Genomic DNA, 10,583 nt, shown 5'->3' on the forward strand with positions numbered 1-10,583 from the left:
TTGGTTTGGTGGTCGAATTATAAAAAGTTCTTAAAATAAGTGATTCTGGAAATAAGCTGTTTATGAAAATAACTGATTAATAATTAAGCTAAAACGAATCAACCTACTGTTTCGACTCCCAACTTATCATCGATTTATAAAATCCCAATTCCCTAACGGATTTGTTCGTTCCTATTCGATTATAACAACTACTGACAAGCGCAATAGAAATTATACGGCAGATGTTCCTGAATTCCGGATTAAGCAAACGGATTAAAACTGTTACGAATTAAGCAAACGCAACTTTGATCGTTCGTGATAATATAAAAGCTATGTTAACACGAAATTGATTCAGGATCATCAATCAACAATCGAATTTAAGAAATCTATCCTATAGCAACAATCAAATTAAGCAAATAATTGGAATTATAGGAAGAATTCAAAGGAAACAAATAATTGGAATTATAAAAACCTCAAAGTGGAATCCGAGTCACAGCAGATTGATCCTTGATGAATTAGTTCCTCATGATCATACAAAGCAAACTCCAAATTCGTGAATAGTGTCAAGTCAAAAAGTAGCTGTACGGCCAGACCTAGACTAAAGAGAAGACAAAAAGAAATTCGGGTCATAACCCAACTGGGTCAAACAAACATCACCCAGACCCAAAACTAACGACCCAAAACTTATAAAACTAGTGCCTGCAGTTTCAAACGAAATTCTGGAAAAATGTGCTCCGAATCTGACTTTGACTCCAACATAAAAGTTGTAGCTCTTTCTCTTAGCTTTCCGGAGATTATTAGAACGCCTCAATCGGACTCCCGGAACTCCAGTTATGATCGTTTCCGTGCAGACTGCTAAAGCTGAAAAATAAATACGAAAATCAAATAACAATAAAAATAATTTAAAATATAAAAACATTATAAAATACAAAAATAAGACAAGCAAACCATGGAAATGTATAAGTACAAACGTAGAGGAATGTGCATCAAAATGCACTGATCAAATTCCCCCACACTTGAACTTTTGCACTCCGAGCAAAATGAAAAACAAAACAAAGAAAGCAGAAATACATCAACAGTTACTCATCCTAGGCTACAAGTCTTCTTCGGGTAAGTTTGCATCGACAGGTACTAATCTTGCACACTAAGGATATCGTAAGAACACTAACCACAGTTATGCAGATATAAGCCTCCTAAATACACAAATCAATTCAAATCATATTATTATACCATAGCCTAACTTACTCATCCTTTTGGCTCTTTTTCATTCAGGCGCAATCACATTAAGCCCGTTATCTCCACACACTTATAGCAAGACGACCGGTTAGTGACTCTGATCCTTTTCTGCACGGGGTTCTGGTACTTACGTGGCATAACCCTTTGTTTACTCAGTTGTAGTTGCGGGGGATCGGACCGTAATCCTCCCTACCAAGTTCAGCACCAGAAACCGCTGAACCAACTAAAAAAGAGTTTTGAAAAACTTTTTCTTTTGAAGGTTCCACAACCGTTGGGTTAAGTGACCGGGTGAGGGTCACCAAACTTAGAAGGTGCATTCCCTTTTTCTTTTTTTCTTTTTTTCTTTTGGAACACTCACTTATATTCATCGGCTTCTCTGCGTAAAGTGTGTGAGAGATGGTGCCGACTGCTGAAATAAACTACTCAAGAGCTGTCAGAGAATGAGAATTTAAGGCTAAAACATAATAAAAAATTCAAATCAATTTGCATATGCAGGAGGCTTACAGTGTTAAAACGATACCGATCTTGTGAATTTTTCCCAAGTCTCCGCAAACTCGACTCAAATCAGTCTATAGCCTAAAACTTTCAAAACGATGCATATTTTTTTTATATTTTTTTAAACTGAAAACAAAACAAGAAAACCAAAAAAAAAAAAAGAAAATTGAAAGAAAACAAAACAAATAAATGATTCTCTCCCCCACACTTAAGACATACATTGTCCTCAATGAAAGAACATAAATATAAAATAAGAGTGAGAGAAAGGAAAGAACACACCCGAGGAGTTATGGAGGATAAGTGATCACATAAGCAGCCTTTCCCAAAGAGATATCTTCTACATTCTCTTCTTCCAGAGTGGGGATCTCATGGAGTAGCTTTGGGTAATTCCCATTGAACATGGAATTTATATTAGTGTCTTCGCCTTTTATTCCAGGATCAAAGAAGAATCTTCGATAAGTAAAAGTTTCGAATGGGCATGTGATCTTCTTTTCCACAACCTCGGAGATCAAAAGATTAAGGGGCTGCCTCACTACTTTTGTTTCACCTTCCACTTCAATTGAGAACCTATGCAAAATCATGGACGGGCTAATATCGGGAATGTCGTCCAAGGTCCATCCAATTCCTTTCTTATGCTTCTTCAAAACCTGCAAAAACTTACTTTCTTGATCAAAATAAAGTTTAGAAGAAATTATAACCAGAAGTTTTTCATTCATCTCTAAATAAGCATATTTAAGATTTTCAGGAATTGGTTTCAGCTCTCGGGAAGGTGGTTGTTCAATGGATGGTTTGTTCCAGGCAGCCGGGGTGTCGAGAGCTTCATCTACATGAACAACTTCATTTGCAACCTCATCTGCAGTAAGAATATCATTTTGCAAGGCAAGCTCAATTTCAGCACAAACAGAGCAAATATTAGTGTCAGTACAAACATCACAAGAGTAAACATCATCAAAACCAGACAATGATGGAAAATCATCTGCAAACGAATCAGTACAAATATCATCAACATTTTCTGAAAGCAACTCTATTTGAAAAATAGATTGCTCATCCAAGGGTTGTTGGTTTGATCCTTGAGCTTGCTGCATGGCATTCATCAAAGTGGCAAGTTGCCCAATCTGTGTTTGCAAAGTCTGAAGAGTAGAATCTATGTGTTGTTGATACTGAAGATTATTTGCAGCCATTTGTTTGACAATATCCTCTAGTGAAGGTTCGGAAGGTGCAGAGCACACAACCTGAAATTCATTCTGATGCATATGCGGATCCTCACCTGCAAAACCATTAAACCTAGGCAACAAATGTGTTAAACCATATTCCAATTCAAAAGGTGCATCACCCGCAAGATAGTCAATACATAAACCATTATAGTTCACATTAGGGACAGCCAACTGCGTTAGTGTTCTTTGTTCAGCCATGAGTTCAACAAACACCGAAATACCGATAAAGTCTCATACATGCAAAAACGAATAGAAAGAATAAAAACGATTAAACTAAATTCAGAAAAATATAAAAACACAAAATTTAATCTAATTAAGACAAATAAGAATTTTGGGATTTTTTTTGGATTTTTTTGACTCTATGAAAACAGTAAAAAATTCATTAAAAATAGAAAAACAATGAATTTGGCGATTTTGGGTCGAACTCCCTTACTCTTCTAGAGTAAGGGAGTATTGATCGCATAATTTTTTTGCTTCCAGTAGGAAAAAACGTTTTACAATCGAATACAATTTTTGCAAAAACTGATTTTTTTCGACTCTAAACGCGGACTGACCAAAACCGTGAGGAAACTACGGCCTAAACGCACGAACACTAAATCTAAGACTCTAAAATCAGTTAATATTCACAAGAATCCCCGGCAACGGCGCCAATTTGATCCGCTGTCGCGCGCGGGTCAAAAACGAGTTAATTTATAAAACTGTAGTACGACGGTAACGGTAACTCGAATATCGTCTCTCAAGGACTCTTGGTTATTACTAACTGAAATCGAATTTGGGGGGGGGGGGGGGTTGGTTTGGTGGTCGAATTATAAAAAGTTCTTAAAATAAGTGATTCTGGAAATAAGCTGTTTATGAAAATAACTGATTAATAATTAAGCTAAAACGAATCAACCTACTGTTTCGACTCCCAACTTATCATCGATTTATAAAATCCCAATTCCCTAACGGATTTGTTCGTTCCTATTCGATTATAACAACTACTGACAAGCGCAATAGAAATTATACGGCAGATGTTCCTGAATTCCGGATTAAGCAAACGGATTAAAACTGTTACGAATTAAGCAAACGCAACTTTGATCGTTCGTGATAATATAAAAGCTATGTTAACACGAAATTGATTCAGGATCATCAATCAACAATCGAATTTAAGAAATCTATCCTATAGCAACAATCAAATTAAGCAAATAATTGGAATTATAGGAAGAATTCAAAGGAAACAAATAATTGGAATTATAAAAACCTCAAAGTGGAATCCGAGTCACAGCAGATTGATCCTTGATGAATTAGTTCCTCATGATCATACAAAGCAAACTCCAAATTCGTGAATAGTGTCAAGTCAAAAAGTAGCTGTACGGCCAGACCTAGACTAAAGAGAAGACAAAAAGAAATTCGGGTCATAACCCAACTGGGTCAAACAAACATCACCCAGACCCAAAACTAACGACCCAAAACTTATAAAACTAGTGCCTGCAGCTTCAAACGAAATTCTGGAAAAATGTGCTCCGAATCTGACTTTGACTCCAACATAAAAGTTGTAGCTCTTTCTCTTAGCTTTCCGGCGATTATTAGAACGCCTCAATCGGACTCCCGGAACTCCAGTTATGATCGTTTCCGTGCAGACTGCTAAAGCTGAAAAATAAATACGAAAATCAAATAACAATAAAAATAATTTAAAATATAAAAACATTATAAAATACAAAAATAAGACAAGCAAACCATGGAAATGTATAAGTACAAACGTAGAGGAATGTGCATCAAAATGCACTGATCACCCAGACGTCAAATATTTCTACTTCTAGAATGCCTTTTTGAGGCATTTCATCGCGTCTTGAAATGTTTCCGGTTCGTTGGCATCTATCACAGCTTAGTACAGCAAAATAAACGTCTTTTCACAGGTTGGGCCAGAAGAGTCCAGATTGAAGGATTTTGGCGCAGGTTCTAGATGTGCTATGGTGTCCTCCACACGGTGCAGAATGACAGTGTGTTATTATGCTTCTTATCTCTTCCTCGGGTACACAACGTCTAAAGATTCCATCGAGGCCTCTTTTGAACAGGAGTGGGTCGTCCCAATAGTAATGTTTTAGGTCATGGAAGAATTTCTTCTTCTGTTGGTAACTTAGATCAGGAGGAAGCACACCAGCAGCTAGGTAGTTTACGAAATCTGCATACCAAGGTGTGTCAGATCGGGCTAAAGCTATTTCTGCTAATTTGTTGGTTTCAAAGTTTGGATGGTACGGTTCGAATTCATTTGCTTCTAATTGGGCGATGAGTCTTTCATAAGGGAAATCGTCGTCAATTGGTACTTGTTCGGGTTTCAGATTTTCCAATCGAGAGAGGTGATCTGCTACGACATTTTCAGTGCCCTTTTTATCTTTAATTTCCAGGTCGAACTCTTGTAGTAACAAGATCCATCTAAAAAGTCTTGGTTTAACGTCCTTTTTGGTTAGGAGGTACCTAATGGCGGCATCGTCAGTGTATATGATTATTTTGGCTCCTACCAGGTAAGAACGGAATTTGTCTAATGCAAATACGACAGCTAATAATTCTTTTTCTGTCGTGGCATAATTCATCTGAGCTTCGTCTAGGGTTCTACTCGCATAATATATGACATGTAGTTTCTTATCCTTTCTTTGCCCTAGAACGGCTCCTACAGCATAATCACTCGCGTCACACATTATTTCGAAAGGTTCATTCCAGTCGGGAGGTTGCATAATTGGCGCAGAGATTAATGCTCGTTTAAGCGTTTGAAATGCTTCAGTGCATTTATCGGTGAAAATAAATTCGGCGTCTTTCATTAGTAGTTCAGTTAAGGGTTTTGTTATTTTAGAGAAATCCTTAATGAAACGTCGGTAAAAACCAGCGTGTCCTAGAAAACTTCTTATTTCTCTAACGGTTTTGGGAGGTTGAAGGTTTTCGATAATTTCAATTTTTGCTTTATCAACTTCGATTCCTCTATGGGATACGATGTGTCCAAGTACAATTCCTTGTCGAACCATGAAATGGCATTTTTCCCAATTAAGGACCAGGTTTACGCTTACGCATCGTTTAAGTACCATTTCAAGGTTTTCTAAACATGTTTCAAAACTTCCTCCACAGACAGAGAAGTCGTCCATAAAGACCTCCATTATTCCATCTAGGAAGTCGGCAAATATTGCCATCATGCATCTTTGGAAGGTCGCGGGTGCATTGCAGAGTCCAAAAGGCATTCGTCTATAAGCGAATGTACCATAAGGACAGGTAAACGTGGTCTTCTCTTGGTCGTCAGGGTGAATAGGAATTTGGAAAAATCCGGAGTATCCATCCAGATAACAAAAATGCGAGTGTTTAGCTAGGCGTTCGAGCATTTGATCTATGAAAGGTAAAGGGAAATGGTCTTTTCGGGTAGCTTTGTTTAGCTTCCTATAGTCAATGCACATTCTCCATCCAGTTTGGGTACGCTGTGCTACAGATTCTCCTTTCGCATTAGTGATTACAGTGACTCCTCCTTTCTTTGGTACGACGTGAACAGGACTAACCCATTTACTATCGGATATAGGATATATTATTCCAGCTTCTAGCAGTTTTTGGATTTCCTTTTTAACTACATCGCTCATAATAGGATTTATTCGCCTTTGATGTTCCCTAGAGGTTTTACTATCGTCTTCGAGCATAATGCGGTGCATACACAGAGAAGGGCTTATACCTTTCAGATCTGATATGTTGTATCCTAAAGCGGTAGGGTATTTTCTTAGGACATTAAGTAATTTTTCAGTCTCGGTTCGTCCCAAGTTGGCGTTCACTATAACTGGTCGGTTTAGTTCTTCGTCTAGAAATTCGTATCTAAGATCGGTAGGAAGTGTTTTCAGCTCTATAGCAGGTTTCTTAGGTCCAGGTATAGGATCGGGAGTTAAAGCTAAGCATTCACTCAGGTGGTTATCTTGATATTCCTCACGCCAGTTGTCATCTTCAAGAATTGGCGGCATAGGAATTCTTAGGATTTCGGTTTCCTTATTTGGTTCGGATTTTATTTCCTTGACACACTCGTCGATTATGTCAGCAGAACAGCATGTGTCAATTATAGAAGGTGCTTTTAGGAATTGGAAAAGGATAAATTATATTTTCTCTTCTCCTACTTCGAAAGTAAGCTTTCCTCGCTTTACATCTATAATTGCACCAGCGGTTGCTAAAAATGGTCTTCCTAATATGATCGGGATGTTAGAATCTTCTTGGATATCCATAATGATAAAGTCAGTTGGGATGTAGAATTGACCTACACGAACAGGGATATTTTCTAACATTCCTACAGGGTATTTAACTGAACGCTCAGCTAGTTGAAGAGACATTCTCGTTGCTTTAAGCTCACCCAGATTGAGTTTCTTACAGGTCGAAAGAGGCATCAAACTAACACTAGCTCCTAAATCGCACAGGGCTTTCTCTATGATGGTTTTTCCTATTACGCAGGGTATAGAGAAACTACCAGGGTCTTTCAGTTTTGGAGGCATGTTATTTTGGATGATAGCGCTACATTCAGCGGTAAGCGTTATAGTTTCGTTATCCTCGAGTTTCTTTTTGTTTGATAGGATTTCTTTTAAGAACTTAGCGTACGAAGGCATCTCAGTTATGGCTTCTGTGAACGGTATGGTTATGTTTAATTGCTTCAGAAGTTCTACAAATCTTTTAAATTGCGCTTCGGTTTTTGATTTAGCTAATCTCTGAGGGTAAGGAATTGGTGGCTTATAAGGTGGTGGTGGAACGTAAGGTTTCTCTTTTTCAGGTTCCACTTCGTTATTGCTCTCATCAGTCTTAGCAGCTTGTTCGTCAGTTGTTTTCTTTTGGGTTTCCTTTGGCTCTTGTTGTGACATGGGTACGTTTTGGGTTCTAGGATCTATGGGTCCATCGTAATTCGTTCCACTTCGTAGTGTTATTGCGTTCGCATGTCCTTTAGGATTGGGTTGAGGTTGAGCAGGAAACGTGCCAGCAGGGGCAGCAGTAGGTGCTTGTTGTTGAGCTACTTGTGAGATTTGAGTTTCTAACATTTTGTTATGCGTAGCTAAGGCATCTACTTTGTTCGATAGTTGTTTTAGTTGCTCGCTATTGTGGATGTTTTGATTCAGGAAGTCCTTATTGGTTTGTTGTTGGGAAGCTATAAAGTTCTCCATCATGATTTCTAGATTTGACTTCCTAGGGGTGTTTTGAGCAGCTACAGGCGCTTTTTGGTAGCCAGGTGGTACAGCAGGTGCTTGTCCAGGTGCGTACAACGCATTGTTGTTCTTATAAGAAAAGTTCGGGTGGTTTTTCCATCCAGGGTTGTACGTGTTAGAATAAGGGTTTCCTTGAGCATAGTTTACTTGATCAGATGGGACTCCAGTCAAGAGTTGGCATTCAGCAACTACATGTCCAGTCAATCCACAAATCTCGCAGTTAGGTGTTACAGCAGCAGCGGTAGCTGAAGGAGTGATGGTTAAGTTCTCGATCTTTTGAGTTAAAGTGTCTACTTTAGCGTTAACGCGGTCTATACCACTTATTTCGTACATTCCTCCTTTGGTTTGGGCTTTCTCTAGAGCGGCTCGTTCTCCACCCCATTGGTAATGGTTTTGTGCCATGTTCTCTATGAGTTTGTATGCTTCATCATGGGGTTTGTCCATTAATGCTCCGCCAGCAGCGGCATCTATAGTCATTTTAGTGTTATATAAGAGACCACCATAGAAAGTATGGATGATCAGCCATGGTTCGAGTCCATGATGAGGGCATATTCTAAGCATGTCCTTGTAACGTTCCCAAGCTTCGAAGAGTGATTCGTTATCTTTCTGGGTAAATCCGTTGATTTGACCTCTAAGCATAGCAGTTTTGCTAGGCGGAAAGTATCTCGCTAAGAATACTCTCTTCAATTCGTCCCACGTAGTTATGGAATTGGAAGGCAGGGATTGAAGCCACGCTCTAGCTCTATCTCTCAAGGAGAAAGGGAAGAGGCGTAATCGAATAGCTTCGGAACTAACGTTGTTGGCTTTGATAGTGTCGGCGTATTGCACGAACACGGATAAATGGAGATTGGGGTCGTCTACAGGGCTTCCAGAGAATTGATTCTGTTGAACAGCTTGGACCAACGAGGGTTTGAGTTCGAAATTGTTTGCCTCAATCGCAGGTGGTGCGATACTTGAATGCGGTTCAGCGCGCGAAGGAGCGGCATAGTCTCTAAGAGGACGAATAGCAGCCATCTCTAACTTCGGGGTGATTTGATTAATTTGATCAGTAAAAATTAATTCCTGATTAATCGGAATTTCTGCTACTTCGGGAAGATTGCGAGCTCGACGTTTGACGTTAATGAAACGTTCGATCTCGTTAATTCGTTGTATTAAATCTCCTCCTTGTGAACGAGTATTTGGCATACAATCGTTCAGAAAGAAAGGGAAGAATTGTCCTAGTCTCTACGGTGTAACAGTGAGTTACGATATCGACTTAAATAGTCCCCGGCAACGGCGCCAAAAACTTGATCGCGACTTTACGTGTCTATAAATCTGATAACTGCAAGTGCACAGTCGTGTCGTGTAGTTTTAAAAGATATCGAATCCACAGGGACTATGAATCGATCTACCGTTATCTAAGGTTACTATGTAGAGCTAGGGCTACTAAAATTTTGATTGTTTCTAAGGGAAAGTGAGTGAAAAATTAAGAATATAATAAAAGACAGATATCAGTATGTATTTCGTTTAACTTAAGGTGATCCGAAGGTCCATTGGCTTTTGCATAATTTAATTAAAAATCTTTACTAATTCAATTGATTAAAAATCCTCGTCTCAAACTTTCGCTCTATTGATTTAGATTACTGTCCTAATCCTAATGTACGCTTTCGCCATCCCATTAGATTTTAGAAAAGCTTTTTGGAAACAACGTCATTAATAAAATGCCCGTTTTATGAAGTTGTTATCTATTTAAATCTCCTAATCTCAAACTTTCGCTCTGTTGACTCGGAACATGCTAATATCCCTAACGTACGCTTTCGCCATCCCGTCGGGTGTAAAAACAATTTTTGAAAATAAATAAGTTCTAATTAGTTTTAATACGCTTTCGCCATCCTTAAAACTAATGTCCTATGTCTACTATCCAGTTAAAGATCTCAAACTTTCGCTCTATTGATTTTAACCTTTGACCGTCTTAACCCCTCAAACTTTCGCTCTGTTGGTTTTAAGACTTGCTAATTAAATTAGACATACAGACCAAAAACAGGTGATAGTTAATAAAATATAATTAAGCCAATTTATTTCGGATCCCTACGGTTAACTTACTTTACATACCGATATCATAATAATTTAGCCAGACATATTAATATGGTTAAACATGCATAAATCGGTTCGGTTCATAATAATAGGCATAGTAATTGGCATACAATATATCATGCAAATAAATATAAATAAAGGCGGTAAATAAAAACCTGAATTAAATAAATGGTAATTGAATCTTCGAGTACTGAACTTCCACCACAGGCTGGCTGGATCGTTCTTCGAATGGCAGTAAATAAAACAAGAAAATAAAAGCGATAAATCTAACGTAAGGCTAGATCTATAAAAAGTTCACAACAATTTCCAGTGTAGAAATCGTTGTGAGCAAATAAGTGTTTGAATGAAAGCAGAATAAAGAAATACGGTTCGCGGTACAATTTCGGCAGCACTTCGTTGGCAGGAA

The 10,583-nt window shown here is 38.3% G+C and overlaps 1 non-coding gene across 1 annotated transcript; it reads left to right on the plus strand.

The window, feature by feature from the left end:
- The first annotated feature begins 8,636 nt into the window (after positions 1 to 8,636).
- Positions 8,637 to 8,743, plus strand: LOC131600781 (small nucleolar RNA R71). Its single transcript, XR_009283389.1, has one exon. It is a non-coding gene; the product is annotated as a small nucleolar RNA R71 (small nucleolar RNA).
- The last annotated feature ends 1,840 nt before the right edge of the window (positions 8,744 to 10,583 follow it).

The sequence above is a fragment of the Vicia villosa genome, linkage group LG4 (genome assembly GCF_029867415.1).
Source record: "Vicia villosa cultivar HV-30 ecotype Madison, WI linkage group LG4, Vvil1.0, whole genome shotgun sequence".
In the NCBI taxonomy this organism is placed as follows: domain Eukaryota; kingdom Viridiplantae; phylum Streptophyta; class Magnoliopsida; order Fabales; family Fabaceae; genus Vicia; species Vicia villosa.